An 18576-nucleotide genomic window follows, 5' to 3' on the forward strand; every position below is an offset into this window, starting at 1 on the left:
TGTACACAAGTGTTTCTAGGCGTGACAAGACAAGGGAGGACAGACATAGGGAGGACAAGACAAACAATCCTACTAGCCCTTGTGTCATTCGGAACGTGCAAGTGCGACAACATGAAGTGCAGCGGGAAGGAGAGCGAGAAGCGGAGGGGGAAGTGCAAGGAAGAGGAGGGAAAGTGCTATCAGGGGAGCAGGGCTCTGCGTGAGTGTAGCACGGCTGTGGGTAAGTGAAAGGAGGCAGGGGGGCTGTAGTAGTTACAGTTACAGCAACCAAGTGCAAGGTAGGCCATAAGGCAGTGCAAAGGAAGACTGGTTGTGGAAGAGCCTGGTACCCAGTGAGACTATGAGGGAACCAAGCAACCAGTCAGCCCAGCAGACAGAAGTTAGCAAGGGAGCAAGAGAGAGAGATAGAAAGTGAGAAAGCAGAGGAGAAGAGGAGGGTCTTGAGCTGTTGCCCGAACTTCAGGTGGTCCGGCTCAAGTCAGATGGGCAGGGAGGCCGTTCCAGGAGGCAGCACCTGCAGAAATATGAAGCTACTGTTTGCATGTCAACTGTCTTTTTCTCTCACTAACAGTGCAACATTCTACTTTCCACTTACGCTACACACATCAACTAAGCCACTCACCCATGGCAGCTGAACAAACGTTAGCACCCTCTTTCAAATACAAACTAAAATAATAATCTATCTTCACCTCTTTGACAAGCTTATGTTACAGTGCAAAGTCCACCCATCCTATCTCTAAGCTCATATGACGCTCCATTCTGGATATACATAGCTCAAATGCCCTTTTCACAAAGTGCTTAGAAACATACGTTAACATTTAGCTAAGGTGCTAGCGATCCTCATTCATGAACGCAAGAGCGAAGCAACATTGTATTGTTCCCTCTATCACTGTTAACCAAACCTGCTTTTCTTTCAGATCCCAAAGCGCTAAGACATAAATAAATGGTAGCAGTGCACGGAATAAAACACAATAACAAATTAATAAATCTCATAACGAATGAAGTGATCCTAGTGTTTTTTTCTGAATTTGGAAACATTCTTGTTATCTACGGTCTAATAATTTCCTTTCATAATTATTTTATAAATGCCCCCATTCCGGTAAAATACAAAAGGTGAGACCAGGAGATGAGACCAAAACAATTGAAAAGTAAATCATAACCTATCAGAGGGGAGCAAGCAGTGCTTTAAGTGGGCCGAGCCCCGGCAGTCTTCAAAAAGTGGATAGCGACGTAGCCACGAAGGGAGATGCGTCTGCCATTTTAAAGTCAGGCAAGCCGTGACTAACAGAAGTACCAGCCAGCCACAGCATTGCTGAAACTGGAAGTTGCAGTTTCAGCAACGTTGTGGCTGGCTGGCACTTCTGTCAGTCACTGTAGCTTCCTCTTGTGACCCCTCACGTGAGGGATCATGCAACAAAGTTTTGGTCCTTTTGTTTTCCCACCCACTTCCCAGGTCACTGACCCTTGGCGAACCTGGGGGTTCCCGGTTCGCCAGGGGTCAAAGACACCTCAGGTTTGGTGTCTAATCTGCTCTGCAGAGCGCATCACTGAGGCATCTTGGTCTGCTGGAGGAGGAGTCTGCTCTCTCCTCCTCTTCCCGTCGCTCCCTCCCTTTACTTGATGTAGCCCCTGCACCGTAGGGTGAGGCTTTCCATTGTTGCCCTCTAGCTACCTGTACTGCATACTTGACATAGCCCCCTGCACCATGAGGTGCGGCATTCCAATGTTGCTTTTGACCTACTTGTACCTGCATATTGACGTAGCCCCATGCACCCTGAGGTGTGGCATTCCAATATTGCTTTTGACCCACTTGTCTCTCTGCATACTTGATGTAGCACCCTATACCGTGAGACAAGGCTTTCCCAAATTATGCACCCATTCCAATTGTTTCTTCATTTCCAGACCTGTGCTGTGTGAACCGGTTCGCTTGCACTTAATGTATCATTCTCCTCCCTCCTTAAGCTTTGTTCCTTTCTCCCCGTCCTGCACTTCCCCTCCTCACCTTCTCCCCTGCATTTCATGCTCAGTATTTGCACTATCCGAATGTCTCAAGGCCTAGTAGGAACGTTTTTATTTGTTTTGCTTCATCTCTGTCCCCCGGACATTTTTGGTATGCCTTGAAACACCATTTGCTGTATATGCGCATTATAAATACCCAATAAATAAATAAAAGAGATGTTCTGATCTTACTACTCTCTCGGCTTGTTCTCTCCCTTCTCCTGTCTCCATCTGCCAACTTCCTCCTCCTTGCTCTTAGTACTACCACTACCTCCACTCTCCTCTCCCTCACTCTTTTCCCTCTCTGCCACTCACACTTTGTCTCCCTCACCCACTAGTCTTACTCGTCCCTCTCCTCTCACTGTACTTTCTCCCAAGACCGACACACTCACACCCTACAGTCGCACTCTCATATAATACGCAACATACTTCTCTATTGGTACCACCCTCTCCAAACCCAATACCTTACCTGCACATTCTCACAACATGCACACTGTCTCTCAAACTCGTCTCCACATTCTGCTCCCTCCTGGCTGGTCTCTTGATCAACCTGCCCCACTCCTGACCTCAACCGAACTCCTTTCAATCTCTGGCTGGGCTTTTATAGCCCAATTTAGCTACTTGCACCACTCCACCCAGCTCCCATTATTCTCCCTGGTCATCTGTGTCCTTAGGCCAATTGCTGGCTAAACTGTCCTTCGTGTATTTGATTTTCTCTCAGGAGATTACAAAAAGGTGCTTAGACCTGCCCCCTTTTCAGTCTTTGGTACTTACAAGTTCTTCACTTGTCCATCTGTGCTCTGTCCGTTTGGTTTGGATGTGGCACGCTTTGAGCAGATTGAATAGGTAAGATTCTGCTGTATTTTTCCCCACTGTGACCACCTCTGTGCCCATGACTAGAGTTTGGTTTGTCCTGCCGCAGCGCAGAATCTTCTGGCAGGTGCAGTGGAAATTCTGCAATGGAATAGTAAGAGATTGGCCAGAACAGAGGCTGGTAGGCACTGCAGTTGGATTAGTGATAGCAAGCCTACAGTACTGCACTTACTGTACACTTGCCACCTGCTGGCCGTTTTTATTTATCTTTTTTATTGTACTATACCTTGTATTGCACTCCCCCCCGCACTTTTCCCTTTCCCCTTCCCATACACTTGCCCGATCTGAATGACACCTAGCCTATTAGGATCGTTGTCTGTCTTCCCTTTGTTCCCCCTCCCTTGCCTCGTCGCGCCTTGAAACACTTGTGTATAGGCGCATTATAAATGCCATATCTTATCATATCAAGCCGTTCATGAATCAAAACATTCTGGATCAGGGGCTGTGGTCCTGCTCAACTCCCACACACTTCTTATGGGGTACGACAGGCTCTAGCAATGCCTTGTTGGGCCACCTACACTAGTTTGAGTTGGGTCCCTGCACCCTTCTTACAGGGTCAGCATATCCCTGAACCCGTCACAGCCCATTGATCTTTCAGTGAGCAGAACCAGTGATGCCAGTCGGCTCAAGGCTGCAGTACCCTCCTCATTTGAGTTTGGCTGATGCAGCACACTCTGCCATCAGATTCTGGCAGCAACCTCTCCCTGCGTACTTTATTGGCAATTGGTCCACTATTGAGTGACAGTCGCCAGAGTCTTGTGGGGCTTAGTGATCGTCACGTGTTTGGCTTAAACACAATTATGGGAGACAAGTTGGCACGGGAGGTTTAAGTTGATGGAATTTACACCACAGATTGAAGATGTGCTGGGAGTCTTTGGTTATCTCTTTACCGCCTCCCGCACCTGTAGTGGGTGGTGGCACCATCACTCATGACTTCCCCAATCTGTTTCCTTTTTTCTCACCTGTTTATGATGCCTTGTGGGATCCTTCGCCGGGGTTTTCTTCCGTGCTGTTTGGGTCTTGTATAAGCCCGCTCGGCCGTCGTCGGATTCCAGGATTCGTTCAGCTTCTTCGTCCGGGATCAAGGAAACTCCAGGAAGACCAGGAAGGAAGGCCGCACACGGGGGCGGTCTGCGCGGAACGCGGAAGGATACAGGTACAAAGGAAAAGGAAGGAGGAGGAGTGGGTCCGGGAATTCGAGCAGCAACTCAGTTCCAGGAGCACGACGTGACGCACGTCTAGCCTCAGCTAACGATAGCGTTGAGACGCGCGGAGCCGCAGGGGCGTGGTTAATTTATGGAACGTGCTGCATGGACGTAAAGGTCAATAGACCGCGTTCTGTGAATACGGCCATGTTGGGTGTACTACAGCGAGTAACCCCCGACGTGCCAGGGACCAGGAGGACCAAAAGGGGCGTGATAGATGGATCACGACAGCATGCCCCCTTCTGGTTTGCCTGGATGTATTAGATGGAACTTTCTGAGCAATCTGGGGGAGTTTAGGTTTGAGACTGGTTCCCAGGTACGTTCACTGGGTGGATAGCCCTTCCATTCCATCAGGTATTGAAGTTGTCCTCGTCTATATCTGGAGTCACATATTCGAGATACTTCATATTCTAGCTGGTCATTGACAACCACAGGACTGGGGCTAAGATTAGTCCGGGTGGTTTGGATGTAAGGCTTCAATAGAGATTTGTGAAAAACTGGATGGATTTTTCTTCCAGGAGTCTGGCAGTTTAAGTCGAACGGCCACAGGGTTAATGACTTCTTTTATAGGAAAAGGCCCATAATATCGAGGAGCCAACTTATTCGGTCTGAGATGTCGGGGCAGTAGCTTCGAGGATGGCCATACTTTATCCCCAATGGTGTAAGAAGGCCCTGGTCTTCTCCTCGAATCTGCATAGTGCTTAGTTTGGATCTGTGCTCTTTCTAGATGTTCCTTGGCTTCTCTCTGTACATTGATGAGTGTTTCAATCCAGAAATCGACTGTTGGAACTGGTGTAGGGTGCGGAAGAACTGAAGGTAATACCGCAGGGTGGAATCCATGGCTGCAAAAAAAAGGGTCTGGTTTTAACAGCCGAATGGTCCGAATTGTTGTAGGCAAATTCTGCCACTGGTATCAGAAGCGACCAATCATCCTGGACCTTAGTAGAGAAACAACAAAGGTATTGTTCAAGGGTTTGATACACTCGTTCTGTGACTCCATTGGTTTGGGGATGATATCCTGAGGAGAGGGCTCGTTGGATTCCTAGTATCCTGCAGAGGTGTTTCCAAAATTGAGAGATATACTGTGGTCCTCTGTCCGATATAATCTTGGAAGGAAGTCCATGCAGTCGGAAGATGTGTTCCAGGAAGATTCCAGCAAGTTCTGACGAGGATGGTATATTATACAGAGGTGTAAAATGGGCCATATGAGTCAACAAGTCAATGGTGACCATGATAGTGGTGTACCCTCTGGATGGCGGTAATTCTACAATAAAGTCTGTAGCGATGACTTCCCATGGTCTTGGTGGTGTAAGCTGTAATAAGAGTCCTGCTGGTTTCTGGTTGTCATGTTTGTTTTGATTACAGACAGAACAAGATTGAACGTACAGTTGAACGTCAGCCTTCATTCTGGGCCACCAGAATTGTCTTTGTATTAGATGGAGGGTGTTGGAAATGCCACGATGACCGGAGTGAAGGGTATCATGGCAGAGGTTTATTATCTTTTCTTGTAGTTTCTGTGTGGGAATGACCAGGTTGTTATTTTTAAACAGGTATCCGTCCTGGGTTCTGAGATCCCATTGAGTCCTTTTCGAAAGATCCTTCCACAGTTCCAAAGTCTGAGTTTGCATACGAATGTCTTCCAGGAGATTGTTTGCTTGAGCTACAAATATTGTATGGGGAAACATCTTGGGATATGCCCGATGTCCCGGAGGTTCGTAGTCTGGACGTCGAGAGAGGGTGTCCGCTATTAGATTTTGTGTTCCGGGAACGTGGTGAATCTGGAACTGGTATTGGGCAAAGAAGGCGGCCCACCGAGCTTGACGGCTGTTCCTACATTCCAAGGCCTGCAGTACTTGTAGGTTTTGATGGTCCGTGCAGACCTGGACAGGATGTTTCGCTCCGAGGAGTAGATGACGCCACTCAGTGAAGGCTTGACGGATGGCCAGCAGTTCCTTTTCCAAGACTGAGTAATGGGTTACACTGGGAGTTAACGTCCGAGAAAGGTAAGCGATGGGGTGTTCCATCCTGTCCCCGAATAGCTGTTTGAGGACGGCTCCAATAGCGTAGCTGGAGGCATCTGTCTCCACTATGAATGGTCGGTTGACATCAGGTTGAGCCAGGATGGGAGCTTGTGTAAACTCAGTCAGTCTTCGACCGTTGGAAGGCTTCCTCTTGAGCTGTGGTCCAAAGGAAGGGAACGTCTTTCTTTAACAGGGCAATGATTGGTTGGACTATCTCGGAAAAGAAAGGTATGAATTTCCTGTAGAAATTAGCTAAGCCCAGGAAAGACTGGATTTGTTTCACAGAGGTGGGGATTGGCCAGGATATTATAGCCTTAACCTTGGATTGATCCATTCCGATGCCTTCTGGACTAAGGACAAATCCTAGGTAGTGTATAGTAGGAGCATGGAAGATGCATTTCTCGGGCTTTGCCAGGAGCTTGTTTGCGCATAGTCGTAACACTGCCTTTCTATGTTCTTCGTGCTTGGAAATGTCCTTCGAGAATATTAGGATATCGTCCAGATAGACCATCACGAAAAGGAATAGCATGTCTGAGAACACCCTATCCATGAAGCGCTGGAAGACCGGCAGGGGCATTAGCAAGTCCAAAGGGCATGACTAAGTATTCATAATGACCAAAGGGTGTTCTAAAGGCTGTTTTCCACTCGTCTCCTGCCCTAATGCGAATCAGATGGTAGGCACCCCTGAGATCCAACTTGGTGAAAACAACTGCGCCCCTTACTGCCTCCAGAATGTCCGAGATCAAGGGTAACGGATTGCGATCCTTAAGGGTGCATTGATTTAAACCTCGATAGTCCAGACACAGTCTGAGTTCCTTGGGGTCTTTCTTGGGAACAAAAAACAGTGAGGGCCCCTGCTGGGGATTTAGAGGGTCGTATGGTGCCATTTGCAAGATTAGTATCCAGGTATTCTCGAAGGGCTTTCTTTTCAAGTTCGGATAAGATGAACATCCTTCCAAAGGGAATTACAGCGGAAGGGTCCGTTTCTATAGCACAGTCTCCTGGTCTATGGGGAGGTAACGCCTGGACAATTGCAGAGGAGAAGACATCAGAATATTCCTGGGATATCTCCGGAACCCGGATAATGTTTGAGACAGATTGTACCTTGGTGATTCGTAGGAGGTCTTCTGATGGTGTCGGAGCAAGGTCTGACAATAAACAGTGGGACATACAAAATTCTGAGCCCAGGAACAAGGAACCCGCTGCCCAATTGATGTACGGATTGTGTTTTTGAAGCCAGGGCATTCCCAAAACCATTGGATAGTGGGCCGACTTGATGATGTCAAATTTGATCCTTTCTCGATGGTGGTTTATGGCAAGTTGGACGTCCTTGGTCTGACGGGTTATGGGTCCTGAAGAAAGGGATCTTCCATCAATAGCTTCTACAGGTTGCATGATAGTCCGGGATTCGCAAGGAATATGGTGTTTAAGAACCCATTCTTGGTCTATGAAAATCCCCATAGCTCCACAATCCACCAGTGATGGGATGCGTTTCCTTCTTGGATGGCGATAAGAAGGCCTGTAAAATCACCAAAGAATTTTATCCAGGAGAGTTCAAGGATGGAATTGATGTGGAGCAGGCATCTCTCTCCCGAACCTGTGCTCCATTTAGGATCGGAAGCTGGCGTTTCCCGACCGCCGTGGGGGGGCTATTGGGCACTCTCTCACTAAATGTTTGTCTGATGCACAATACATACACAACCCGGTATGGATCCTACGCATTCTTTCTTGGGAGGATATGGGTCCACGGAATGCCCCTAGCTGCATAGTTTCAGGCTCGTTACTTGAAGTGGAAATACCTTCGGGGTGCGAGACTATCCCAATGGGGTTCTTCTGGAGTGGCAACTTGCTTTTCTTTTTCTCTCCCTTTCTCTCCTGAATGCGAAAGTCAATCTGCAGGGCAAGATCCATCAGGGCCTGATAAGAACTTGGGCGCGCCACTCTGGCTAGTTCATCCTTGATGTCTTCGTTTAGCCCTCTTCGAAATAGGGTAAAACAAGCTTCAGAGGACCAATCCGCTTCTTTAGCCAGCTGTTTGAAGCGTGTGACATATGTAAGCATATCCTGGGTACCTTGTTGAAAGTCGAGTAGACGTTCCTGGGCACTGTAGAGCTGCTCTGGGCGGTCAAACATGGTCTTAAGGGCCTGTATGAAGCCATCGTAATCATCCAGGAGAGAATCCCCAGAGTTGACCAATGGGGTGGCCCAGGTCAAGGCATTGCCGGAAAGATGCGAAATAATAAAGCCCACCTTAGCCCTGGGCGTAGAAAAATAATAAGGCTTGAAAGTAAAGTGGACCAAACATGAGTCAAGGAATCCACAAAGGCTCTTTGCGGAACCATCATATTTATCAACAACGTCGCCCAGTTTTACACTCTCTTTCATAGCGGATTCACGGGACAACACCAATTGCTTTAAGGCGGCGTTCTCTGCCTTTAAATTTTGCACTTCGGTCGTCAGCTCTTGCATGCCACGCATAAGGTCCTGGATGACCGCTTCCATGTCTGTGTCGAATTCAATCAGGTGGCGTCTCAATCTGTCACAGGTTTCCTTTTTTCTCACCTGTTTATGCTGCCTTGAGGGATCCTTCGCCGGGGTTTTCTTCCGTGCTGTTCAGGTCTTGTATAAGCCTGCTCGGCCGTCGTCGGATTCCAGGATTCGTTCAGCTTCTTCGACCGGGATCAAGAAAACTCCAGGAAGACCAGAAAGGAAGGCCGCACACGGGGGCGGTCTGCGCAGAAGGATACAGGTACAAAGGAAAGGGAAGGAGAAGGAGTGGGTCCGGGAATTCGAGCAGCAACTCAGTTCCAGGAGCATGACGCGACGCACGTCTAGCCTCAGCTAACGATAGCGTTGAGACGCGCGGAGCCGTGGTTAATTTATGGAACGTGCTGCATGGACATAAAGGTCGATAGACCGCGTTCTGTGAATACGGCCATGTTGGGTGTACTACAGCGAGTAACCCCCGACGTGCCAGGAACCAGGAAGACCAAAAGGGGCGTGATCGATGGATCATGACACAATCAATCTTGGGTCTTCGTTACAGCCCCTAAATCTACATTTTGTCAGGGAATAAATATATATATATATATATATATATATATATATATATATATATATATATATGCTTGTTTTTTCAGGGAATTAATATGTGCAAAGTTTTCTTGGCACTGATGAATGTGTGCTTCCTATTTGCAGAACAGTGTATGAGAAACATTTCCTATGTGTTTTTTGACCTTGTATAGCACTACAGGCGCCATTTTGATGCTCCTCTTGGTTGAGGATGGGTTGAATCGGAGTTGGCTAGGTTGGCAAGTAAGTAGGAATTGCCGGACAAGAGCTAGGATGTTGCAGTGGTGTAGATTCATGCAGGTTGGAAGAAATCAGGCTCTGAGGTTGGGGTAACTTCTAGGTGTTTTTTGGGGTCCGTGTGTAGTGAAACGTGACCTGGCCATTGCATAGGCTGGATAGGGCTGATAAAAAAAAATAGGAGAATCATGTGTTGTGAAGTGTAGTGGTCAAGAGTGTTTGGCATGGGCTGTTAACTGCTCTGCTAGTGTGGAGGCATGTGTTGGCAGTTAGGATTTGATGCTGGAAATTAGTAGGTAGCTGGTAGTATTGACTTTGGGTGAGGCGTGGCTATGCAGATGTCCTTTATGTCTGATCCATTCGTGGAAATGTTTGGTAGACATTGGTAGCCGGATGGTTTCTCCATTAATGTAGAGATGTTTGTGCTTTTAAAGATTATATTGCAGTTTGAGGACTAATAACTCTTTCTGTGCAGTGAATTAACTCCCCTCACACCCATTGCACCACTACATCATAAACTGTAGGGATCTTTAATGAAAATGCTAACCTTTTTTGCCTTGCTCCCAGTGCTTTAAGTGGGGTAAGAACTTGAGGGGGGCCCTCATTTGAGGGCATGGCTTCCGTGATGGGCGTGTCCTGAAAAGTGCACAAACCATATTAAGATAAGAAAACAAATATATAAATGTATATAAGCATTTGTATGCGTACGTTACTATGGTTTGTGTTCTTTTCAAGTCTTTTATAAACATAGAAATATGTTGCGTATTTCGGTTTATAAAAGATGGCTTCAAAACAACACAAACCATAGTAACGTACGTATAGAACTTTATAAATGCTTACATTTTGAGGACGGACAAAAGATGGCTTGAATTGTGTACTTTTCAAGCCATCTTTTATGAACATAGAAATATATTACGGATTTCTATGTTTATGAAAGATGGCTTGAAAAGTACACAAACCATAGTAACGTACGCATGCAAATATATAAATGCTTACATACGTTTATATATTTGTTTGCGTACCTTACTATGGTTTGTGCACTTTTCAGGCCACGCCTATCACAGAAGCCACCCGCCCCCAAATGAGCCCCCCCTCAATTTCTTACCCCACTTAAAGCACTGGAAATATGTTACACATTTCTTTTTTTTTAAACTTCTTTTTATTCATTTAGCGTGGCAGCAAAAAAGACAGGGGAACATCGCCAGACAGGTACAATACAGGAACAATAAGTACAGTGCAGGTAAAACATGGGTTACAACACAGATGTGTACAGCCGTTGGGCACCTTCATAACATAAACAACACGAAATCCGGGAGCTATGATGGAGGCGTGAGCCCCGGTCGGTGGGGAGAGGTGGCTAGGGGAGATGTGGCTGGCGTCACGTTCAGATCTGACACATAAGATCGGAACCTGAGCCAGATATTCCTGGGCCTAGAGTGAGTGGGTTGTAGGAGAGACCAAGCTTCCTCCGAGTCCGAGGCCCACGTGACCGCTCCTAGCCACTGGGCGTGCGTGGGAGGCCAGGGGCGAAGCCAGCACAGCAGGATGGAGCGAACAGCCAGAAGCATGCAGAGGCCCGCTAGTTTTCTGGAGTTCCGGGGGAGGTCCGGGAGGTCGTGAAAGAGGCATACCACCGGGGAGGGATTGATGGGGTAGTCGAGTATGGCTGACACCGTCGAACAGACCGCTTCCCAAAACTGTGAAAGGCGAGGGCAGGACCAAACCATATGAATGTAATCAGCCGCATCGTGGCCGCACCTGGGGCAGCTAGAGGAGTGATCATTGGACATGTGGTGCAATCTGATCGGGGTATAGTGGAACCTATGTAGGATTTTAAACTGTATCAATTTGAATCGGGAGTTGAAGGACACCCTGTGTATGCGATCACATAAGTGCGCCCAACGCTCATCAGACATTTCAACACCCAGGTCCACCTCCCACGCCCGCCTCAGCTTAGTGAATTTTGGAATAGATCTGGATTGCAGCATAGTGTATAGTCTTGATATTTTACCTCTAGTGGGTGAGGGTGAGGTGAGCTCCTCAATGATAGGGTCATCCGGTGGTAGAGCCGGAAACGTCGAATAATTACGCTTAAGGGTCCTGCGAAGAGATGAATATTGGAGCCACACACTCCGGCCTCTTCTCAAGGACAATGGGAGGTCGGGCCACTCAACAAATATTCCCTGATCGAACACATCGCGCAGCAACTCATATCCCAACTCAGCCCAGCGCTGGGCCATGGCCGATGGTACCCGTGGGACCCCAGGTAGGAAGTTCCATAGTGGGAGGTTTCCATGGAAGATGTGAGTGATACCAAGCAATTTCCACGTTTTGGCTAGTGCCAGGGATGTGCAGGTAACTGGGCTCTGTGAGTCCAGCTCCCGAAGGGTGGGCTGTATCAACAGGGAGCGAATGTCGCGGTCGCAGACCGCAAGCTTCTCGAGTTTGACGTGGGGGGGGGGGGTCAGTTGTGTCGAACCAGTAGGATGTATATTGAATTTGGGATACCAACCAGTATTTAAAGAAGTCAGGGGCGCTGAAGCCCCCGTGAGCCATGGGGGTAGATAAGGTGTCCAGTTTAAGGCGGACCGCGCCCGAGTGCCAGAGAAAGGAATTGACCGTGCGAGTCAATTCCCGGAAGAAACCATCTCCCGGCCACAGGGGGATGTTAGCGAACTTGTAAAGTAACTGGGGTAACACCACCATTTTCAGTAGGCCTATCCTACCTGCAAGGGATATTGGAAGTTTGTCCCAGGCTAGGACCTTAGATGACAAATATACGAGATACTTTTGATAGTTCTCATTGAATGTCAACGCTCGATGACGTGTTATCTCGATCCCCAAATAGGTGAAAGTAGACTGAGCCCATGTGAACCCCAGGGTGTCCGGGGGGGGGGAGGGTGCATTCTGTAAGAGGGAAAAGTGTAGATTTCGAACAATTCACCTTGAGGCCAGAGATCCGACTGAAGTGCTTGACGTCTTCCAGTATTGGGAGCAAATTGACAGAAGGAGAACGTATAAGCAGCAAGGCGTCATCGGCGTATAAGGACACTATGTCTGCCTGGCCCGCAGTACGGAGTCCTCTATGTGCGTGAAATTGACGGAGCATGTCAGCGAAGGGCTCTATTGCTATAGCGAAGATCAGGGGAGAGAAGGGGCATCCCTGTCTCGTCCCTCTAGCAATCCCAAAGAGGGGGGAACAATGGTCACCTGTACGGACCCTAGCCACGGGGTCGGAATAGAGCAATCTGACCCAGGAGAGAAAAGAGGGGCCAAACCTACAGCTCTCAAGAACCCTCCACAAGTACCTCCATGAAACCGAATCAAACGCCTTCTGCATGTCGAGGGTGGCCGCTACCGCGTGTGTCTCGGGATTTATTCTATTAATTATGTTGAAGAGGCGTCTACGGTTCAGGGAGGTGGAGCGACCGGGAACGAATCCCCCTTGGTCCGGATGGATGACAGATGGCAAGAGGGGAGCTAACCGAAGTGCCAAAGCCTTAGCAAATATTTTGACATCGCAGTTTATAAGTGAAAGCGGGCGGTATGATCCGCATTGTGAGGGGGGTTTGCCGGGTTTAAGAAGTACCGTAATCGTGGCTTCGCGGAGAGAGGGGGGGAATACCCCAGCTTCAACCGACTCTTCCCAGAGAACTAACAGGTGAGGAAGCAAAAGTCGTTTATAGCGCTTATAAAATTCAACTGGGATACCATCCGAGCCGGGGGCCTTCCCCGAAGATAAGGAATCCACCGCGTCAGAGAGTTCCTCAAGCGTAAGTGGGGAATCAAGAGAACCCGCAGACTCCGGAGAGAGAGTCGTCAAGGGAAGGGTGTCGAGGAAGGAGTCGATCTCTACCGCTGGCACCTCATCGGTGTTGGAATATAGGGTTCCGTAGAATTCGAAGAATTCATTGTTGATGTCTTGTGAGGCGACAGCCATAGAGCCATCCGGTCTCTCAATCCCTAGTATATGTGGGGACCCCGTCTCGTGACGGATCAGCCTCGCCAGAAAACGGCCTGGGCGCTCACCCTCCCCGTATCTCCTTGCCATGCCAGGGTTATCCAAAAATGTTTGCTCGCGTTCCGCCAGGGATCGGAACGTATCCAGCTCTGCCCCGATGTCAGCCAGGGTTCCCGGAGTGGAGTGAAGTGAACATTGGGCCTCAAGGGTCGATAACTTGGATTCGCTCTCTGCTAGGTTTCTACGGATCGATTTAAGAACCCCGTTCTCCTTCGACAGCGCCATCCCTCTGATGTAAACCTTGAAGGACTCCCATAGAGTGGCCTGTGATGTTACCGATCCTGTGTTTGTCTCAAAGAACTCCTCGATAGATAGCTCGAGCTCAGAGCAAAATTCCGGGTCTAGCAGGGAAAAGGGCTTCAGTCTCCAACGCCGGGTACAGCCAGGGTCTGGCCCCCAATTCATGGTAATGGTCACTGGAGAGTGGTCAGATAGGGACCTGGGGAGAATCTGTAGCTGTGTAACATTCTTAACCAGAACATTGGAGATCACCCACCTGTCAATACGGGAGTAAGAGTCATGGACCGAAGAATAGAAAGAATAAACGCGGGAATCCGGGTAAAAGAACCTCCATGCATCGACCATGGCGAGACGGGGAAGAGACGATAGCGCAGCGTAGGCTGCTCTAGAGAGCTGTCGAGGCCTGGACCCAGACCTATCGAGGGTTACATCAAAAATTGTGTTGAAATCCCCCCCCCAGAGGATAGGGACAAGGGGGAAGCTATCGAGAAGGGATGAGACCTGTACATAGAATTCTGGGTCATCTATATTGGGGCCGTATATGTTCAGTAGGACTGTCTCCCTATTTTGGAGCATAGCATGAAGCAGTACATATCTGCCCTGGGGATCTATGTGTGAGGAGATGAGAGTGAACTTGAGACTCCTATGGATGAGGGTCATGACCCCGCGGCTTTGGGAAGAGAAATCAGTAGAGAATCTGTGGGGTCCCCATGATTTGGCAAATCTTATGCACTGTTCCGTGCGGGCATGCGTCTCCTGTAAGAAGAGAACCTTGGATCCATGACGCTCGGCCAGTAGCAGTAGCTGCCTCATCTTTTTATAGTTACCCAACCCCCGAACATTCCAGCTCATAAAAGTCAAGTCACTCCCAGACATTGAAGTGAGAACAGAAATATCAGAGAAAGTACCCATAGCCAGTGGGCCAGTTGAACCACACTGCAGTAACAGTCATGGAGTACCATATCGCGGTCCGTAATTGCTGCCAACGCCAAGCTTTTTGTAACGTAACCCCCAACATGTTCCACCCCCACCCACATCCCCCCCCCCAATCAGAGGGATGACAATCCCAAAACCCCCCAACAAAAACCAAACCAGTGGCATCAGCGCCTGGGGGCCTGCAGGCCGAATTGGCCGTGTCTCTCCGGGCACGGCAGGACAAGTGAAATGACAAGTGCCAGCAGTGAAAAACTTGTACGTAGCTTGGGCGGAGATATTGCACATGTTAATGCGGCACGTTTTCATGACAATGATCATTTTAAACAGAGTACAGAATATAAAACCAGCATGACTCCAGTATAGGAAGGTGGCAGGATGCGGGTCTTCCTTGTCCGGGCTGGAGGGTAGCAGTAGGATCTTGGACAAAGAGGGGGTATTAGCCTGGGAAATGCTCGTCCAGGAACTTGGAGGCCTCTTCTGGAAGAGTGAAGAAGAACACCCGGTTGGCGTGCTCCACCCGGAGTTTGGCGGGGTAAAGCATGGCATATTTAACTGAGAGATCACGCAGTCTGCGTTTTACCGCCAGGAAAGTCTTGCGCTCACGTTGAACGGCCACAGAGAAGTCCGGGTAGAGGTGAATCCTCGCACCGCCCAGTGAGAGCTCCCCCTTGAGCCTCGCGGCCTTGAGGAGGGCATCGCGGTCACGGTAATTCAGCACACGGGCTATGATGGGCCGAGGAGGAGCGCCGGGCTTGGGTTTAGCCGTTAGGGCTCGGTGCGCGCGCTCTATGGAAAATTGCGGGGAAAGTTTGGGTGAGTCGAGGAGTGTCAGCAATGTATGTTCAACAAAGTCTTCCATTGATTCGTGAACTTCGTTCTCAGGAACGCCGATGATACGAAGGTTATTGCGTCGTGATCGGGATTCCAAGTCCTCATTCTTCCTCTCCACATCGAGGACCCGATTGGAGAGGGCAACGACCTCAGAGCGTAGAGCCCCCAATGCATCTTCAGCGGAGCCCACCCTTGTCTCGACCTCCGCTACCCGGCTATCCGTCCTCTCAATATGGGCCTTGATAGAGGATATTGTACCGTTCATATCATCTAGTTTTGAATGGAGTGCGGTGAAGCCCTCCCGGATAAAATCCATCATGTTTTGGGACTCCGGTGCTGTGGTGGACGATGAAGCGGGCGCTGGAGCCTGCTCGGTGGCTTCTTCCGGTGGTCTCACCGATGACTTCGCAAACAGATTGATGGAGCTCTGTCTCTTTGAGGCCCCCTTGGTCATCCTGGCAAGGTTGGAGTTCCAATAGAGTAAATGGGGGGTCTCGGTAGCTCGAGGGGGTAAGGTGTAAGAACCTCGCGGGACGTGTTTTTCGGGGGGGGAGGTCGGCGCCTGTAGGCCCGATGTGTTGGGGCCGTGGCGGCACGTGAAGACAAAGTCAGGAGAGATTCAGGTGAGAGTGGCCCAGGGGCCGAAAGCAGTGGTATGTAGTGGCCGCTGCGGGGGCTGGGTGGTAGTTCAGGCGAGTCTGTAGGATGTGTAGGGAGGAGCCCTGATCGACCCCCCAACGAAATGGACAGGCTGAGACTCCAAATCAGCGATATAAAATGAGCCAAGTCCCAAGGATTTTCAGACCGTGGGGTCCCTGAGAGTGGATAATGATAATGTTGTGGATGACTGGGTCCTTTTGAGAGATTGCCAGATCCGCAGGGGAGAGGGGCTCTCAGGCGGTGTAACTCCGGGGCGAGGCCGACCGCGCTGGGCGAGCACCAGCACACAGAAGGGTGGGCCCCAGGTTGCTGAGGCCGGCGCTACCCCAACGCACCACGTACCTTATTGGGCCCGGGGCCCCACAGTGTGTGTCCACAGGGGGAGCACGGTGCTAGGTGTCCAGGGAAGCACCGCCGCTCGACCCCTCCGCAGCAGCGACTCCAGCCGTCCGCCCCCAAGTCGAGAAGGACCTCAGTCCGAGGGGAGCCAAATCACAGCGGCGGTGAGGGCATACCGCGAGGCGGTGCCGGGCTGTATATGTGCCGCCCCACCGCGGAGGCCCCACAGACAGTAGACTCCCGGCGGGGGCAGGCGAGGATCCCCGCTGGGGTTCGAGACGGCTCCAGCCGTTCGAGAAGCCCGGCCCGACCCGCAGCCGAGGAAGGACGACGGCTCGAGCCGCCCCGCAGGTGGGGGAGGGGCGGAAAGATCACTGGTTCTCGGGGCTCCGGCCCCGTTCCGCGTCAGGGTTCGGCCCAGATCGTCCTTGATCGTGTCGCGCCCTCCGCGGCCCGGGTCACAGCGGCGGTGAGGGCACACCGCGAGACGGCGCCGGGATCCACGCGGCTGCGGCTGTGTGTGTGCTGTCCCTCCGCGATGGCAGGACACGCAGGGTCCGGGCTCCGGCGGGGGCAGGCGAGGATCCCCGCTGGAGCTTGTGACGGCTCCAGCCGTTCGAAAAGCCCGGCTCGGCTCGCAGCCGAGGAAGGACGTCGGCTAGAGGCCGCTCCGCAGGTGGGGGCAGGGTGGAGAGATCGCTGGTTCTCGGGGTTCCCGGCCCCGTTCAGTGCCAGGATTCGACCCAGACGGAGCTGGGGTCGTCCTTGATCGTGTCGCGCCCTCCGGGGTCCGGTGCGGATCAAAGAAGGTGCCGCAAGATAGGATCCTGTGACTGCCTGCCTCGGAGAGTCACGTTCAGGCGGCCATCTTGTTCGGCGCTCAACAGCGCCCCCCCCGTTACACATTTCTATGTTTATAAAAGATGGCTTGAAAAAGTACACAATTCAAGGCATCTTTTATAAAGCTTGACAGGTTAGAGAGAGGTTAGACAAGTTGGAGGATGGAGAAAAGAGCAGTAGAAGAAACCAGTAAGATCAGAGGGAGAGACAGGGCGAGAGGGAGAGAGACTGAGATAGAAAGGAGAGAGAGTAAGGAGAGGGAGAACAGGGAGGAGAGTGTGCAGAGTGGTTTTGGAGTCAGCCATCAAGAAGCGAAAGGATTGGAGTTACCAGGAACTGTGTGACTATTAGAAAATCCCAGAGGGAAGACAGTTGGAGAAAGCTACGACCTTCAGGCCCCTCATTAAATCCAGGACAGTTATAGATGTCATGGATTACCTTGCTGTAGTGTTTTGCCATTCAGATTCTTTTGGGGATACAGACTCTTGGGATAGAGAGATGGGAGCCCACGTTAAACTTACAGACCACCTTAAACTGCCCACCAATCTGACACAAGAGTTGCCCATCCTTTTTCAAATAAAATCAGAGAAAACATTACTTTGTTGGGAGTAGCCAATCAGGTTCTCTGGATTGCGGGATGAAACTGCTAATCTCAGCCCGCATTCCATGGAACCTAAAGTCTACTTCCCCCGCACTGCACCGCCATCTTCCCCCACCCTAGTTTATCCTTTATTTTTCCCATTTCCCCCATTCAAACCCTGCCACACTTTACTCTTTTTTTCGGTGGTGGCGGCAGCTCCCTCTGCTGCCGCCGCTGCGCTTCTCTGCCATTCCGTGGCCGCCATGGGAATGGAATAGGGGATCCTTAAGGAGCCCCGCCTTCCAGATCCATGGTGGCCAGCTTATGCCAATATTTTCATCAAATGAACAGGAAGTTGCACACGTCCCATTCGTTGAATAGAAATACTTTCTAAACACCCCGGTTTTCTGGATTGGAAACCCGGTGTGCTAATAGCCTTAAGGGCTGATATGGCCGACCGGACCAGGTGTCATCAGCCCGGGGACCTTTGTTAAACGCCCTTGTAAACTCTAGCCCCATGGCAATAACACCCGATCCAGCCCGCCGGATCTTAATGCTATATCAAAGAAAGTTGTGACACGACCGACAAGTGTTTGTTTTCACATGATGCCTGAGAAGAAAATACTTGCAGGTGCATCAGAGATGGACACCAGTCAACCAATGACCACAGGGAAAGGACCTAGTGGCCACCAATAAAGCGATGCTCTGGGAACAAAGGTGGCA

General features: G+C 50.2%; 1 protein-coding gene across 1 annotated transcript in view; it reads right to left on the bottom strand.

Moving 5' to 3' along the window:
- HIBADH (3-hydroxyisobutyrate dehydrogenase) overlaps window positions 1-18576 on the bottom strand; it is a 1418622-nt gene that overhangs the window by 1271724 nt on the left and 128322 nt on the right. The gene's annotated exons all lie outside the window — the stretch shown is intronic.

This window comes from Ambystoma mexicanum, chromosome 2q (assembly GCF_040938575.1).
Source record: "Ambystoma mexicanum isolate Mex_15411 chromosome 2q, UKY_AmexF1_1, whole genome shotgun sequence".
Classification (NCBI taxonomy): Eukaryota; Metazoa; Chordata; class Amphibia; order Caudata; family Ambystomatidae; genus Ambystoma; species Ambystoma mexicanum.